General features: G+C 44.3%; 1 long non-coding RNA gene across 9 annotated transcripts in view; it reads right to left on the reverse strand.

The window, feature by feature from the left end:
• LOC139278425 (uncharacterized) overlaps window positions 1-17,133 on the reverse strand; it is a 339,699-nt gene that overhangs the window by 78,269 nt on the left and 244,297 nt on the right. For all 9 annotated transcript variants that reach the window (XR_011596261.1, XR_011596257.1, XR_011596263.1 and 6 more), the window contains one exon: window positions 6,122-6,229. This is a non-coding gene — a long non-coding RNA (uncharacterized lncRNA). The remainder of the gene's footprint in view (window positions 1-6,121; window positions 6,230-17,133) is intronic.

Raw genomic sequence — 17,133 nt, forward strand, 5'->3', positions numbered from 1 at the left:
CCTGGTCAGTTGATCATTAAAATTTTCCAGTGTATGTCAAAAACTGCTGGTATTGCATCAGAGCAAGGCAAATGCTTCAAGGGTCAGCATGCTGCACACTTGCTAAAGAAGTGCAGTCAGATTAACACAGAAGTGTTGGAATGCACAGCAAGTGGGTCAGAATCCAAGAGAGAAAAGGCAGATTCCTATTTCAGGGAGAGAACCTTGACATCTCCCAAACATTAACCCAGTTTCTTCCTTTAGACAGTGGACCTTTAGAGTATTTCTTCCTTTTTAAATTTCAGATTTTCCACCATTCTTCTTGAAGAAAAGAAAATTCAGGGCCATGACAGGTCAATTGGCCCATCAGATCTGCTCTATCCAGAATTCATGAGTTTATTCAATCATCAATTTTCCTCCCACACAACATGATCCCCTACTATACGCAGCATTAAGTCCCTTCCCTTACCTCGCCCGACAGAAAAAAAAAATCAAGCAACATTGATAATTCCATTACAGGTGGTCTGGAAAGATCCATGGTTCCGCATTAGTTGGGCCTGAGGGAGAGGAAGATTTATTTTTTTTAAAGCTTCGATTGGCCGGAGCGGCTGTCAGTCAGTGAGTGTGTTTGACAATTGGCTGAGGGAGCCGGCCACAGGCTGCCAGCATGCGCGTGCACACACACACACACACACGCACACAAAAAGCGTGACCTCCCGTGGTTCGGAAAATTCCAGCACCGGTCAGGTCCCAAGGGTGCCGAACTTGTAAAAGCTTCAATCCCTGGTCTCAACAGATAACAACCGTCTCATTTTTAAAGAGGTGCCTTCTCTTATGGAGGAAAAAGGTTTTTTCTAATCTCAAATTCTGATCAACGCCTATGATCAATTGCCCTCTAGTCCTATGTTCACTGCCCAAGTTAAACAGCTTATTAACTATAATCTCTGCTACATTTAAGCACGGAGTGAGTTTCAGTTCAATAATAGAAATATCCAAACAACTCATTAAAGATTTTATATAGATTCAACTCCAAAGGCTTTCAGAAAGATATCCTAGAGAGTTTGATTTGCGATTCGAGAATGAATAACCCTGCGGCTGTTAGTGATTGATGACTAGGCAGCACATGAAGGGAGTCAGAGATATGAATTCTGACATTAAAGAAAGGAAGGAGTGATATAGATATAGGGATGCTTTTAACCCCATTAACAGACAAATTGAGGGAAAAATCCTTTTCAACAGACCATCATGGTTAACTCATTTAATGGTTAAGCGATTACAAATGAGTGGTGCTGATTGAACAGCTCCTTTTCTGATTTACCAGAATCAGTTCTCTTGAAAGCCCCCTTCTCTTTCCCCCAATATTAACAAGTGAGTGAGTCGCAAGTACTTGCGTACAGTGGAAGGTTTTGCTTCATACAGTTAGCAGAGTCAAATTTCAAACAGTCCTGCACTTCTGAATGATCTAGTTCACCTACCTGTGGGAAATACACTGCATCGTTGTGCGTTTCATCTCTCCCGCAAACGGCAATTGACGCAAGATCAATTGTTCATTTTGAATCGGAGATTGATCGCTTTTTGTTAACCAAAGGCATTGAGGGATAGGGGTCAAAGGCGGGTATGTGGAGTTAGATCGCAGGTCAGCCCTGATCTCATTGAATGGCGGAGTGGGGCGGAATGGCCTCCTCCTATGTTCTTATCCATTTGGTACTAGAAGATCAGGTTTCTCTCTTTTTTGGGGTGATTTTCAGGATACTGAAAAATATTCTTTAAAAAATACCTCCAGCAAAAAATGCAACACGGTTTTAAAAAAAAGTTAAAACTACAACTTTCAGTAAACCATTGAATTCCAAATTCAAACAAGCCTACATTGTCCACTGGCTGTGATCTTATTTTATTTGGTGCATATATTGAAATATCAAATGACATGTAAAAATATTTCCAAAATCATCTGTAGCACTTCAGTTCCTGTAAGGCGAATCCATACAAAAGTGTTCCACATTCTACAGAAAAGTGCAACACACTGCACTGGGCTTGAATAACTTGAACAGGTGGAATCTAAACAGCTGAAGAGAATCTACAGAAATTGTTTCACTTTCCACCCCCACACCCCAATAAATAAAACTCCAATGCAACGTCAGTAAATGTTGGGCAACGCTTCAATTATTCAAACCAAATCATACTGCACTCACCATACTGGCATACAGTGTCAGCTACAGTGGGTGGCACACTCACCTCTGAGTCAGAAGGTTGTGGGTTCAAGTCCCACTCCAGGGGCTTGAGCACATAAATCTAGGCTGACACTCCAGTGCAGTGCTGAGGGAGTGCTGTACTGTTGGAGGTACCATCTTTCAGATGTTAAAGCGAGGTCCCGTCTGCTCTCTCAAGTGGATGTAAAAAAATCCCATGACACTATTTAGAAGAGCAGGGGAGTGCTCCCTGGTGTGCTGGCCTCAATCAACATAACAAAAACTGATTATATGGTCATTACCACATTGCTGTTTGTGAGAGCTTGCTGTACATAAATTGACTGCTGTGTTTCCCACATTAGAACAGTGACTACACTCCAAAAGTACTTCATTGGCTGTAAAGCCCTTCGAGATGTCTGGTGGTCGTGAAAGGCGCTATATAAATGTGCAAGGATTCAAAGTGTAGTGTACTTTCAGATGGTGTGACATTCTGCATGAAACCAGTACAAGATCACAGATAAAATTCTCACCATACTTGTAATTTCAATCTCACTCAGATACAAACCTAAAACATAGCGAATTGGTCATCCAGTTACAGTACTTCGGACAAGACCATGGGGAATTTATAATCCGCAGTAGTTACAACTTGCACTCTACTTTCTAAATGTGGTCACCAGGCAGTTAGAAGGCAAGTCTAAAATGACTGGCCTCTCGAAACCAAGTTGATGGAAGAGATACAAAGGCCACAGTGGTTTCTATATTTTTCTTGTTTAACCCAATATAACGGCCAGAAAATTGCTGCCTCTCTGTGTGAGTACGACGTGCGCACACACCGCAAGAGGCCTCGCAAACGCCGTTTCTCAGCACGTGATGCATCCCCGGGGGAAGGACATTCACGAGCGGAGATTTGGGCTATTTGCCCAACTCTTGCCTAGCAAATGTCTTTCAAACTCTTTGGCCTGATACTTTTACCAGCGTAAGAGTTTTAAAATATAGAAAAAAAAAATAGATGTTACTTATTTTTATATTAAAAACCCTATGAAGGAAAGTTTATTTTGATTATTAAAATATTGTAGAAACATAGAAAATAGGTGCGGTCGGAGGCCATTCGGCCCTTCGAGCCTGCATCACCATTCAATGTGGATCATGGCTGATCATGCAACTTCAGTACCCCATTCCTGCTTTCTTTCCATTTCCCTTGATCCCTTTAGCCGTAAGGACTACATCTAATTACCTTTTGAATATATCTAACAAACTGGCCTCAACTACTTTCTGTGGTAGAGAATTCCACAGGTTCACCACTCTCTGGGTGAAGAAGTTTCTCCTCACCTCGGTGCTAAATGGCTTACCCCTTATCCTTAGACTGTGTCCCCTGGTTCTGAACTTGCCCAAATCTTTCCTGCATCCTCTCCAAGGCCTTCACATCCTTCCTAAAGTGCAGTTAAAGAGCTTGTTCACTTTGATTGGTCGAGTAAAGGCAGGTCACCACGAGGATGGGCATGTCGGGCAACCAATGGCAGGAGAGTGGGGGCGGGGCGACTGGAAACAACATGACGCAACCTCCAGGAACACGACCAGAGATGGAGAGACCAACACTGCTCTCCCCGCGAGGTAACTCCAGGATAACAATCGGTCACAAAGCACTCGATCCTTTCTCCCGAACTTAACCAGACGACTGACTTGACATTTGAACAAACAGCAACAAAAAAAAGAGAGCAGCGGCAATTTTTTTTTTTTTTAAAATACACCAAAATAAATTTTTCTCCCAAACATTTAATTTAATGCAATTTCTATTAATTAAAAAAAAGTGAAGTTTTTTTTAAAATTTATGTTTGTGTTTTAATTGATTTTGGGGGTACAGGTATTTATTTTCATTGATAGTAATTACTGTGAATGAGAATTGGTGGCCCAGGCCTACGCGATCCCAAGATAATGCATACGCTCCTGGAAGACATGTTCCCGTACGCTGGACTGCGCAACTAGGCCTCGGACCACAATTCTACGTTCCTCCAGGACCACCACGTATTTTCGTTAAAAACATTTCGGTCGGAGATGTCTGCCCACAGGAAGCCTCCAACCGCAATTTTCGGACTTATATTTCTCATTTTTTTAAATATACTTTGAAGACTTAAATAATAGATTTTCAAGACAGAATTCTAGACAGAGGTCAATATTCTGTGCCAGAGTGTGCTAGAAATTTGCTCTACGAGTTGGGATCCTTCAATACGCTTCAATTTACTGCCAATCTCCCAAATCTCTATTCCCGACCACGATTGTCACTTAACTAATCCCTCGTCGCAAATTTTCGTAGCATAGCACACTGAAAATAGTTTTTATTTCTATTTTTAAAAATTTGATCCCCGCCCCTTTTAATTGCCAGCCCTCCCCATCTCCTCCACATCCTCTCTCACCAGTCAAATCAGTCAAACAATATTCTTCGCCTGTAGAACTGTAGCGTAATCCATTCTTCAGCCTCTACTCATCTGGCTCAGACCAGCTGTTCAGAGCTGCTCAAACCCAGCCGAGTGTAACTCATTCCATGTAACAGTGTGCTCTGTGGCACACCCAGCCATCAATTCATTCTCAACAGTAACCATTAGCACATGGTTGCAGGAGAAGCAGAACAGGTCAGGATATAGCCAACACATACAGAATATACAGTACAGAAACACGCCATTCATAAGAACATTCGAAATAGGAGCATGAGTCGGCCTTTTGGCCCCTCGAGCCTGCTCTGCCATTCAATAAGATCATGGCTGATCTGATCTTGGCCTCAAATCCACTTCCCTGCCCACTCCCCATAGATTCAGTCCAACAGGTCTATGCCGGTTTATGCTCCATTTGAGCCTCCTCCCACCCCTCTTGATCTGACCCCATCAGCACGCCCTTCTATTCCTTTCTCCCTCATGTGTTTATCGAGCTTCCCCTTAAAAACATTGCTTCCATTTAGATCTATGTTACAGCACAGATTCTTAAATATTTCATTTGGGACTTTCTGCAGAGGGGTTAACCAGTCAAACAATAAATGGATACGCTGGTAAATGCAAAGCTATTAATCCTGTTAAGGATTGCCAGCTAGAATATTGCAAGACAAGGCTTCACAAACAACACTAATGCCCCTTCAGGGGATAAAGGAAAATGAACACAGTCTGTAATTTGCAATAAAAAGCAATTCCTGATGCTATTGTCTACAATTACATTGATGAAAGCAAATAGAGGGGGCGCTACACCTCCAAGGAAACTCCCCCCTTTCGCCACGACCAAATAAGGATAGAGGTCAAAAGGCACACAGATTCCTCCAGCTCCTCTAAGCATTGATTGACAGAATTTACCAAGTAACATTGAGTTTAAGCAATATGTAATTGTTCAGGAAGAAAAAAAACATAGCACTGGAAATGCACTGCAAGTTGGTCAGAAAGAGAAAAATAAGTTAATGTTTCACCTCGGGATCCTTAAGTCGAAAAACGAATGTCAGTTCTTAGGTGTCAGCTGTGGCTTAGTGGGCAGCACTCACGCCTGAGTCAGAAGGTTGTGGGTTCGAGTTGCATTCCAGAGACTTCAGCACATAATCCAGGCTGACACTCCAGTGCAGTGCTGAGGGAGTGTTGCACTGTCGGAGGTGCTGCCTTTTGGATGCGATGTTAAACTGAGGCCCCGTCGGCCCCCTCGGGTGGGCATAAAAGATCCCGTAGCACTATTCGAAGAGGAACAGGGGAGTTATCCCCAAAGTCCTGGCCAATATTTATCACTCAACCAACATGCATAAAAACAGATTATCTGATCATCTCATTGCTGCTTGTGGGACCTTACTGTGTGCAAATTGGCTGCCGTGTTTAGATTACATCTCTAACATTTTTCAGTTCTGACGAAGGGTCATTGACCTGAAGCGTTAACTGTTTCTCTCTTCACAGACCTGCGAAGATTCCCATTGTTGCTAACTAAAAATAAGGTCTTACCGAGTTGTAGCTGTGCAGCTGCTTCTGAACTACAGCGTCATTTTACTTCAATGTTTCATTGAGGAGAACGGTCTTGCTGAAACCAACTCTTCGTGCCATGAGCCTCTCCTGCAATAAAATTAAGTACGTCATTGGAATAATGACATTTACAGAACAGGTTTAGAGGAATTCTTTCCATCCTTTTATTTTCTATCCCTTACTGTCACCTCTCCTAACATGGAAGCAAGGCAGGCATTAGGATCCCACACTCCCAGCAATTTGATCAAGACCGGCATCAATTGAACTCTCAGCAATTTTCCCTCCTGTTGCTGAGACATTACTCCGCATGTCAAAAATCATCAGAAGGCATGGAAATGAGAATAGGCCACCCTGACCATCAAGCCTTCTCCCTCCATACGCCAGGGTGGATTTCCTGTGAGGGCGTAATTGGGAAGTTGCACCCAAAATTAAGCTAATTTTAAAGATATCAGTTCATATCAAAACAAGGCATATTCAAGACAGACATACATTTATATAGCACTTTTCACAACCACCAGACATCTCAAAGCACTTTACAGCCAATGAAGTACTTTGTGAGTGTCGTCACTGCTGTAATGTGGGAAACACGGCAGCCAATCTGCGCACAGGAAGCTCCCACAAACAGTAATGAGATAATGACCAGATAATCTGTTATGTTTTTTTAAAACTATTGGCCAGGACACCAGGACTCCCCTGCTCCTCTTCGAAATAGTGCTGTGGGATCTTTTATATCCACCTGCGAGGGCAGACGGGGCCTCGGTTTAACGTCTCATCCGAAAGAAAGCACATCCAATGGTGCAACGCTCCCTCAGCAATGCACTGGAGTGTCAGCTTGGATTTGTGCTCAAGTCCCTGGAGTTGGACTTGAACTCACAACTTTCTGACTCAGAGAGAGAGTGCTGCCCTCTGAGCCACAGCTGACACAAGCGGAAATCAGTGCAGACAATCGGGGTCCCGAGGAAAGCGTGGAACTCACACCGCATGAACATTGAAGGTACAATCGATCTAATTCATGCACATTGGACACAGCATGTTCAAGAACATGCAATGGAAGCTTTTAATTTTTTTGAATGCGACTCACACTGAAGCAATACAAAATGCATTCCAAGAAACAGAAAATACAGTGCAGATGTCAGTGTGGAGAATGCTTGTTTTAGTAAAACATGACTGTTCCCTGTGCCTAAAATTTTAACATCCATTTTGAATCAGTTTCAGGAAATTTGCGTGTATGGCTCTATAGCCTGGGGGCGGAGCCATGATTATGAGCCAAGATGCAATTGGGAGCAAGAATCAATCGACGGGTGCAAAAGAGCGAGGGAAATTCAGGCACTGCACAATTGTGCGTGTAATCCCCAACTTGCCCAACAACAGCAGCCTGTGTCCAGATATAATTCAAGGTTATGGGCAAGAGCTTGTAACACTCTGGCTGAGGATACACTGCTGTGTTCATACTGCTCCCAGATGGACCAGTCTTTCAATCATTCTGGACGGATTCTACTCCTTCAGTTGCACACATGCTTGGACTGCCAATATCGACAATACTTGTGCAATCTGATGAAAACCACACATTCTCATGTCCAAGCAATTCACAAACCCGAGATGATTAAAACTCAAAAGGACGAGGAAGCAAAATGTGAGGTTATCCTAACCCAGTAATTTGTCACACTCTTCTTCCCTGTACCAGTGTTCTTTTGTTTTCATATTCTTTTGGGCATGAGGGTAGCAAAAGCGATTCTTGGGACAAAAATGGTCAATGGCCAATAAAATCTAGGGATTTTTTTTTTTCGTTCACAGGATGTGGGTGATGTTAGCAAGGCCAGCATTTATTGCCCATCTCAAATTGGCCTCGAGTGACTTGCTAGGCTGTTCCAGAGGACAGTTGAGAGTCTACCACATTGCTGTGGGTCTGGAGTCACATATAGGCCAAACCAGGTAAGGATGGCAGATTTCCTTCCCGAAATGGCATTAGTGAACCAGATGGGTTTTTACGATAATCTGGTAGTGGTCACCATTACTGATACTAGCTTTTTATTCCAGATTTATTCAATTAATTCCCCAGCTGCCATGGTGGGATTTGAACTTGTGTCTCTGGATCATTAGTTCAGGCCTCTGCATTACTAGTCCAGTAACATAACCACTGATACAACTTGTATTTATATAGTGCCTTTAATGTAGTGAAAAGTCCCAAGGCACTTCACACAAAAAGTTTGACACTGAGCCACATAAGGAGAAATCAGGGCAGGGGAAAGTGGTAGGTTTTAAGGAGCACCTTGAAGGAGGAAAGAGAGGTAGAGAGGTGGAGCTTGGGGCCTAGGCAACAGAAGGCATGTTATTGCTGATGTCATTTTAGTGTGGAAGACAACCAGGAAGCGCATTACTCAGATAAAAATCCCACAACTAAAATGGAGTTGAGTTAACTGGAAATATATTGGGCTATAAAGTTGCATTCATTCCTGGAAAAATTATAGATAATATTCAAAACCGAGTTAACGCAAGAACTGAACCTCAGAATTGCACAAGAAAGCAACACAGGTGAAATCTGTGTTGGTGCTCAGATACACCATCAATTTTCTCGTCAGCAGGATGTACCGACATCCTGTGCGTACATTTATAATAATGCGCTCGCACCTCATTAAAGCTAATTTGAAGCATCTATTTAAACAAAGTTCAATGCCTTCATATAAATTGATCTCAACTTCACTTCCTTCAACATGTTCACAGCAAAAATGACCAACTCTAGAGGAGGAGGAAGACTACGTTGGTCAAAGTAGGCAGTAAGTAGCACAATCATAGTTCCATTACCATTACTGAACGGTCAAATTCAGCATCTTCCATTGTAGCTAAGTTTAACGGTCAGAATCAGATTTTTTTTCGACTAATTTGCAATTTATAAAAATGTACCAACATTGATGAGTGCATAAAGTGCCCATTGCTAGTCTCCACCAAGCATTCACCCCTCTCCTTCCCCACACCAGAAAGCAATCTATTTTCAATAGCAAACAAGCATGGATGAAGCAGAAGCTTTGGTACTATCCAGGATGGTTAGCATCAGAGTGATGCAAGTTTCCCTGCGTATCTCAAATACTTAAAGGCAATATTCCCTCGAACTTTTTTTCGTACATGGCTCCTTTAAATTTGCTGTGCGGTTGCACATGCACCGTATCGCCCCTCGCGTCAACAGCTGGCCTGCGCGGGACCTCCCGATCGGTGCCCACGCAGCTTAGGGGGAGGGTTGCTTACAGGATATTCCATGATGGACCTTGCTCAAGTTTGGAGTGGCCTATTTTGAGTGGGACATTGTCAATATGCCCAAAGTCAATCAGGGTGCAAGAACTACTCAAACTCAAAAACACAGCCACTTAGATCATTGCAAGAAGGAGCTTTGAAAACAGAGCATGCTTATGGCACCTCGCAAATCCGTGACCTTCACCTACAAGGACCAGGGAAACAGGGGCATGGGAACACCAGCACCAAGTCACACACCATCCTGACTTGGACAAATATCGCCGTTCCGTCATCGACGCTGGGCCAAAATCCTGGAATTCCTGTCCTAATAGCACTTCACCAGTGGTTCAAGAAAAAAGCTCACCACCCCCTTTCACAAGGGCAACTAGGGATGGGCAATGCCAGCTACACCCACATCCCGTGAATGAACGAACAAGAATTACCCTTCGCCACCTACAATTAGCACCTGGCACTTGAGTCATTGAGAAAGTCTATGACTTGACATATCTGGCCTGACGGCATCTAAAAGTTCCACGAGGGAAAGCAAACATCTTGCTGAAGTGGGGGAAGTCCAGAAAAGATCTGAAGCACAGGTTCACCAATTCTGGCCTTTTGCGCATCTTCCATTTTAGCCACTCTACCTACCATTGGCGGACATGCCTTCAGCTGCCGAGATACTATACTTTAGAACTCCCTCCTCAAACCAGTCAGTCTCTCCTCCTTTAAGACTCTCCTTAAAACCTGGCTCTTTGACCAAGCTATAGGTCATACGCCCCAATATCTCCTTATGTGGTTTGGTGGTTTGTCTGATTACGCTTCTGCGAGGCGTCATGGAACTTTTAACGACGTTAAAAAGGTGCTAACGTAAATGCAGGTGGTGGTGGTTGTTCTGTTCTGCTGGATAGGATGTCAAATCCTGCTGTCTCGATGTCAGCGAAGATTTGGGTCTTCGCAGAGCCCCGAAGTTTAATCAGAAACACATCTCAGTAGCTTACCAGTTTTGTGGAGTTAGGAACCACTTTGTTGCACGTGATGTTTATATGATGCGACATACTACCTCCGCTCAAACTGCAGCAGCTGCCTGCTGAACCAGTGAAGTGGCAGAATTTGCCACTGATAAACAACATCTTGTTTATTTGGCCATCGTTACTGAGAAAATTCAGAAAGGGGGAGGGGGGGTAAAGAGAGTAATTGATCACTGGTGAACTAGCACGAATGCTCCATGAGCTGTGCTTTGTTCTGCGTGGCCTGTTTCTTTTAGTGCACGGTCCCTTTAAATGTCTGCGCATGCACAGCATTTACAATAGGGAAGCCAGTGAGCAGCCTGTGTGGAACCTTTCCCATTGCTGCGCGGCCGTGCAGCTTAGAGGGATTAGCACACTATCGTTTCACCGGCAGGGGGCGGGGAGGGAGGAATCAGGCAAACTCAGTTCTGCTGTTTGTGAAGATCTGAAGTCAAATGCGTTTGGAGAGACTCAAATCCAGGTCCAATTAGGTTAGGGTCTAAAATGGTGTTAAATGGCAATCTCAAATCATTATTATTTTGAGTCAATATTACAAGAGAGTTTGCTTAACTCGAGTTCCCAGATACAAGTTGAACCTCCCTTATCCAGAACTCCCTTATCCGTAACTATCCCTGGTCCGGAACTATTTCCGGCCACTGGGTGGCGTATTTGCAGAACTCAGACGTGAACAAATTGAAGTCCTTGCTCGCTGCCGACTCCCGCAATCGCTGGCCTGACCCCGCGATCCACCCCCCCCCCCCTGCCATGATCTCTCTGCTGCACTCCCAGCCCACCCCGATATCCCCTTGCTCAGTACCTGTACCATCCAATTTAACATGACCACCCCTCGTCTGGAAAAATCCCTTATCCACAACAGGCCAGATCCAGAGGGTTCCGAATAAGGGAAGTTCAATCTGTAGTACTGCATTTGCTGAAGAGAGGTCAAATACTTCTAGATCTGATGCCAGCGAATCCACCTTAAAGTGGCCATAGTTCCAGTGATTAACAGCAATGGTCACACAGATATCGAATGTCACAGCTTCAAAGTCATTTGAAACGTCTCCCACATCACCAAAAGATTAAATATCAAACATTCAAGAAATTGCCGCTGTTTTTATTTCTACAGCTCAATAGAAATGGCAATTATTCTATTTGATTTTACATTTTTTTGTTGAATAGCATGGTACAAAATATTATTCCTGAAATCATTTGGTAGCTTTTTCTAACAAATCCCAACAATTATTTGTGCCCATCAGGGTATAAAGGGAAGGTTGGGGGGGGGGGGGAAAGGGAACGAGGTGGTGGTTGGGACAGATTATTGTTGCACACTTAGCACTCAATGTCTTCCTCAAGGTACAGTCGGCCCAAAATTCCACATTGACATTTTTTGGCTTTATTTCAGATTAACGGCCGTTTTTTTGAGTCTGAAATAACGACAAAAAAAAGTCTGAAGTTTCGCCAAAATTAGTTTTCATTTTGGCGCAACGCAGAAACACATCTGATTTTGAGGTTGGAGCTAATTTTTTGCACCGAAAAAGTGAGGCCTGTTCTGCGCATGCCCAAGCGTTTAGGTTTCCAGGGTAACGCAAGGCACAATGGGAGGAAAGGCGCTGTCCTCCCTGGTTCCCGGGCGTGGGAGGAAGGAAATGTGGGCTGAGGACTGCTTTTATATAATTGTGCAGAGGGAGCTTTTATACACTGGAGCTAATCCAGCTGTACCTGCCCTGGGAGCGTTTGCTGCTGAACTCTCCGTCCGAGCCACCGGACTCGGCCAACGGCTCGCAAATGGCCGGCTGCAGCTGCACCTATCCCTGGCCAAATGGCCCACCACAGCCGCGCCTATCCCTGGCCAAATGGCCCACCAGTCGCCCCTATCCCTGGCCAAATGGCCCCACCAGTCGCCCCTATCCCTGGCCAAATGGCCCACCACAGTCGCCCCTATCCCTGGCCAAATGGCCCACCACAGCCGCGCATATCCCTGGCCAAATCACCCAAGTGTTTTATCACAGTAAATATTAAGTCCTGAAAAATAAAAACTTTCTTTCATAAATGAATTAATTCAAAGATAATATTGCATCACTATATTCAATAGGAACAAAATAAATACAGATCAGCACAACAAATCAATCCTAAGGCTCCGTTAAGAGATTTCGGTCGGACTCCGGCTTGGTAAGGCAAAGAGTGGTCCTCAGCGCTGTCCTTAAAAAAAAAAAAAAAAAATCCTTATTGGCGAAACGGGCAAAAATAGCATTATGGGTGGGTTTGACCCCGAGGGACATCAGAAAAACGGTACTTAAAAAAAAAACGATCGTTATCCGTTAAGGACGGCGTTATACCATTGGCGAAACTTGCAAAGTTAAGTTAGCTCCAAAAAACATTTGGCTCCTAAATGGTGGCAAACTTTGGGCCTGTAGCATGTCCAGAAGTAGACCAAATCCCTCCTTTAATCCCAATTTCAGACAATCAGGGACTATTGCCCAAACCGGTATGGTAATGCAGTGGTTATGATACTGGACTAATGATCCAGGAACCAGAGTTCAAATAAATCTGATATTTAAAAAAAGCTAGCATGAGTAATGGCAACTGTGAAATTGCTGGATTGTTCTAAAAATCCATCTGGTTCACTAATGCCCTTTCGGGAAGGAAATCTGAGATTTTTACCCGTCTGGCCTAGATGCGACATCAGACCCACAGCAATGTAATTGACTCTTAACTACCCTCTGAAATGGTGGCTCACCACCACTTTCTCGAGGGCAATTAGGGATGGGCAATAAATGCCAGCCTTGCCAGCGACGCCCACATCCTGTGAATGAATTTATTTTTAAAAACATCAGCCTTCACTGCTTTCGTGAGCACAGCTGCTGAAATGGAGTTTTTTCTGCTGTGGACCTTCATCTACTGGACCAGATTACTCAAACGCCGCTCAGAGAATTTTTCATCCCACCATTTTGCAACTCAGTCCCAAGAGTTCAAAGGGCACTATTTCCGCCCCCTCCGAGTCTTCCATCTCCAACAACGCTGCAAGACTACAACAGACAGCACAAACAGAAGTGGTTGCTTATTAGCCATGGAGAAAGATCACAATGCCAGGAGATGCACGTCTCACATTCCAGAAGGCTCTGAGAAATTCCCTTAATCAGGACTAATACATCACTCGAATGGCCATGCCACGTCCTCAATACTGCACGTGCTGAGCACACAATGTTTTCCATGCTTATGCGGGGGGGGGGGGGGGGGGGGAAACGGTATTTTGCAAAGGCCATAGTAAAAGGGATTAGAAAAGTGTTGTGTCTGTAATGCACTTGTGAATGACTCCACGAGGCAATGTGTTGTACTCAAACTGTAGTGACCTTGGTCCTTCATTCGTAACTCCAAAGTGAGGCACAAGCTTGGTGGGCAGCCTTTTATACTGGGTCCTGCAGAGCTATGCAGGTGACCCTCAGGTCTCCCACCAACAGGAAACACCGGTCTCCACCAGTTGCACCCTCTTGTGGTGCCAGCATAGTACATACACAGTGTAAACCTTAGATAGTACATCAAGTAACAAGTCTCCATCTTATGTAACAATAGAGTACATCTATAGTCTGCATATATAACAGGAAGAGTTTAAAAAAGGCAACGAGGTCAAACATTAAAAGAAAGGAATGAAAAATGGGAAAAGGGCGTCAAATGAAAGAAACGAACAGCAAAGAGGGCTGCAGGAATGTTGCTGAGCAAGACCAAAGGGATTAAAAAAAATGTAACGAGAAGAAGGGTTTGGCAGGACTCAATAAACTGCTATAGTTCAATGTACTTTGGTTATAAGAAAGTTTGGGTGTGGCTTTCCGTTGAACCTTATTCTGCCAAACAGGAACTCCATATTAACACGACAAACAATGTTTAACACTTGACCCAATCAAACTAAATGGGTGAACGTCAGTTTAACAGGGGCATTCATGGCAAGGAACAGGTTTTATTGGGGCATAAATCAGCAGAGCTTATAGGGAAATGAACAGGAATGGTTTGGTAAAATAAATTTCATCATTCAACAGTTAACCAAAACAAAGTGAAATCAGGGTTTCCTACAATACAACAGCGACTAAACTCCAAAAGTAATTCATTGGCTGTAAAGCGCTTCGAGACGTCCGGTGGTCATGAAAGGCGCTATATAAATGCAAGTCTTTCTTTAATTTCTTTCATAGAATCATAGAATGGTAACATCAGACAACACGGCCATTCGGCCCATCGAGCCCCTGCTGACTCTCGGCCAATCCCACTCCCCTGCCCTTTCCCCGCAAATTTTTTTCCTTCAGACTCTTATCCCTTTTGAAAAAGAGAAGATTGAGTCTGCCTTGAACATCCTTTCATCAGTGTATTCCAGAACCTAACCACTCGCGACGTAAAAATTTTTTTCTTCCATCACCTTGGGTTCGTTTGACAATTTCTTCATGAGGATGTTGAAAAACAAAGATGGTATTAGAATTGACACAGTAAGGACTGATACAGCCTGGCCCTGCATTGATTATCCCTCTATCATTGTAAGAAGCTGTGTTAATGATGGATGAGCCAGCCTAATTCATAAATGGGAGCTGAGGGGGTTGGTTGACCAGTCATGGGGAGATGGGATTCTTTCCACTTAGTTCCAGATAACGCTTGAGCACCAATGGGTAGGAGCTGGTGAGACAACAGGAAACCAAATGGCTGCCTTTCATTGAGGGTCTCATTGAACACGCAACCTGCAGGAAACTCAATAAACACCTTGTTCCCCCATTGTAGGCGAACGAGAACAGTTGTCATTAATGAATAGGACTGCGACACAAGAACATAAGAAATAGGAACAGGAGTAGGCCATCCGGCCCCTGGAGCCTGCTCCGCCATTCAATAAGATCCTTGCTGATCTGATCTTGGCCTCAACTCCACTTCCCTGCCCACTCTCCATAACCCTCGACTCCCTTATCATTCAAAAATCTGCCTATCTCCACTTTAAATATATTCAATGACCCAGCCTCCACAGCTCTCTGGAGCAGAGAATTCCATAGATTGAAAAGTCTAAGAAATTTCTCCTCATCTCAGTTTTAAGTGGGCGGCTCCTTATTCTGAAACTATGCCCATGAGGGGGAACATCCTCTCCATATCTACCCTGTCAAGCCCCTTCAGAATCTAATACAGGTTGAACCGCCCTTATCCGGCACCCTCGGGACCTGGCCTGTGCCGAACAAGGGATTTTGCCGGATAAAAGGAGATAGCCTGAGGTCTGTGGGGTGGGGGTCATCAGTTCCCCATTGTGGAAATGTATTTTTATCTAAGCTGATACCACACGGTATTCTTGTGCCCTTTGCAATATGTAACAAAATGGAGTCCTGGTCCTTCCAGAAATTTCTGCATAAAGCAGTCGGCTTGCATAAACAGCTAAACCTGGCTTGAAATGGCCGATAGCCACCAGACAGCTAGGAGACAAGTCCTGCTGAGACAAGTACCCCCCATGGTGCTCTCCTATTGTCTATACAACACCAGTTCCACACCACCCCACCCTTTTGGAAGTACTCAAACCACCAGCCATTATCTCTTGTAGAGACCTCATCCATTTGATACAAAAAGATAACGGACTAGGAAACTGGACAATCCTGACACAATGCAAGGCAGGTAATAGTTCATTACCACACTCTCATCGAATAATGGCCGGCTGGCCAACTAATAACCCTGACAAAAGGAAATATCTGGAAACCATGTCAGGACAAGGATGTAGTAATTAACTCTTTATCTGTATTCACTGACTGCGAGACAGAGCCAATACACAGGGAGAGGCCATAACTTGGGTTTTACTGTATAAATATCTCGTGAAACTGTAAAATTTCGGAGATGTTCACTTAGCCATCGACTGACTGTGACCTTTCCCTTGCTAGCAAGTAAATTAAAGAAACCTCTGCCGGAGCTGAAGGTGTCTGAGTCATTTATCGGAGGTCGAGATTTTGACACCGGGTGGGGAAACCCCCCCCCCTGCCCCCCACGTGTGGGCGGGACCGAATGTGGACAGCCCCCTGGCAGGCCGAGTGTCAGCATGGCCCCAAATTCGGGGTGGAGGTTGGCCACTTTCTGTGCATGCGCCCCCGGCCACCAGAATCATGCCGGACGAGGGGTGGTGCCGCATAAGGGAGTCCTGGATAAGGAAGGTCCAACCTGTACAACGGGATGGGATTGGAATGAAAAGCACACCGCAAGAATTTGTGTCCTGTATTTCTGGACGAGGATCTGGCCTTGTATGGGTAGCTTGGACGGTCTGTTTATTTTTTAAAAAAGGACGAGTTTGGACATAGCCACTGCAAGCAGTTATTTGTAATGTGGCACATTTCCCATTCCAGCAAATTAGAGGAATGTTTATGCACCAACAATGCAACCCAATAACCTGCACTGGAGATGCCCCATTGATGACCTGCTCAACCACAGCCAGCCTTGAAGATGCGCTGTCTCTCTCTCTCTCCCAAAACAGATGTTAAATTCATGACAGATTCATGTACTTTCAAACACTCTCTCCCCCACCCCCTCACCCCACAGCAAGCCCAAATTCTACAACGTGTGACAAGCACATAGGCCAGTTTTCCCATGGCTCACCCCGCACCAAGCCCACTGAAGCCAGAGACCACACAGCTCAACACGGTAGCACAGCTTACAATTCTAATAACCACAAGAATGCAAGCTTAAGATATTGTAATTTTAAATTCTATCCAGAGAAAACAAATTGGTTTTACTCCGTTTCTTTGCTTGCTGGGGCATGGGCTGAGGGGCAGG

The sequence above is a fragment of the Pristiophorus japonicus genome, chromosome 13 (genome assembly GCF_044704955.1).
Source record: "Pristiophorus japonicus isolate sPriJap1 chromosome 13, sPriJap1.hap1, whole genome shotgun sequence".
Classification (NCBI taxonomy): Eukaryota; Metazoa; Chordata; class Chondrichthyes; family Pristiophoridae; genus Pristiophorus; species Pristiophorus japonicus.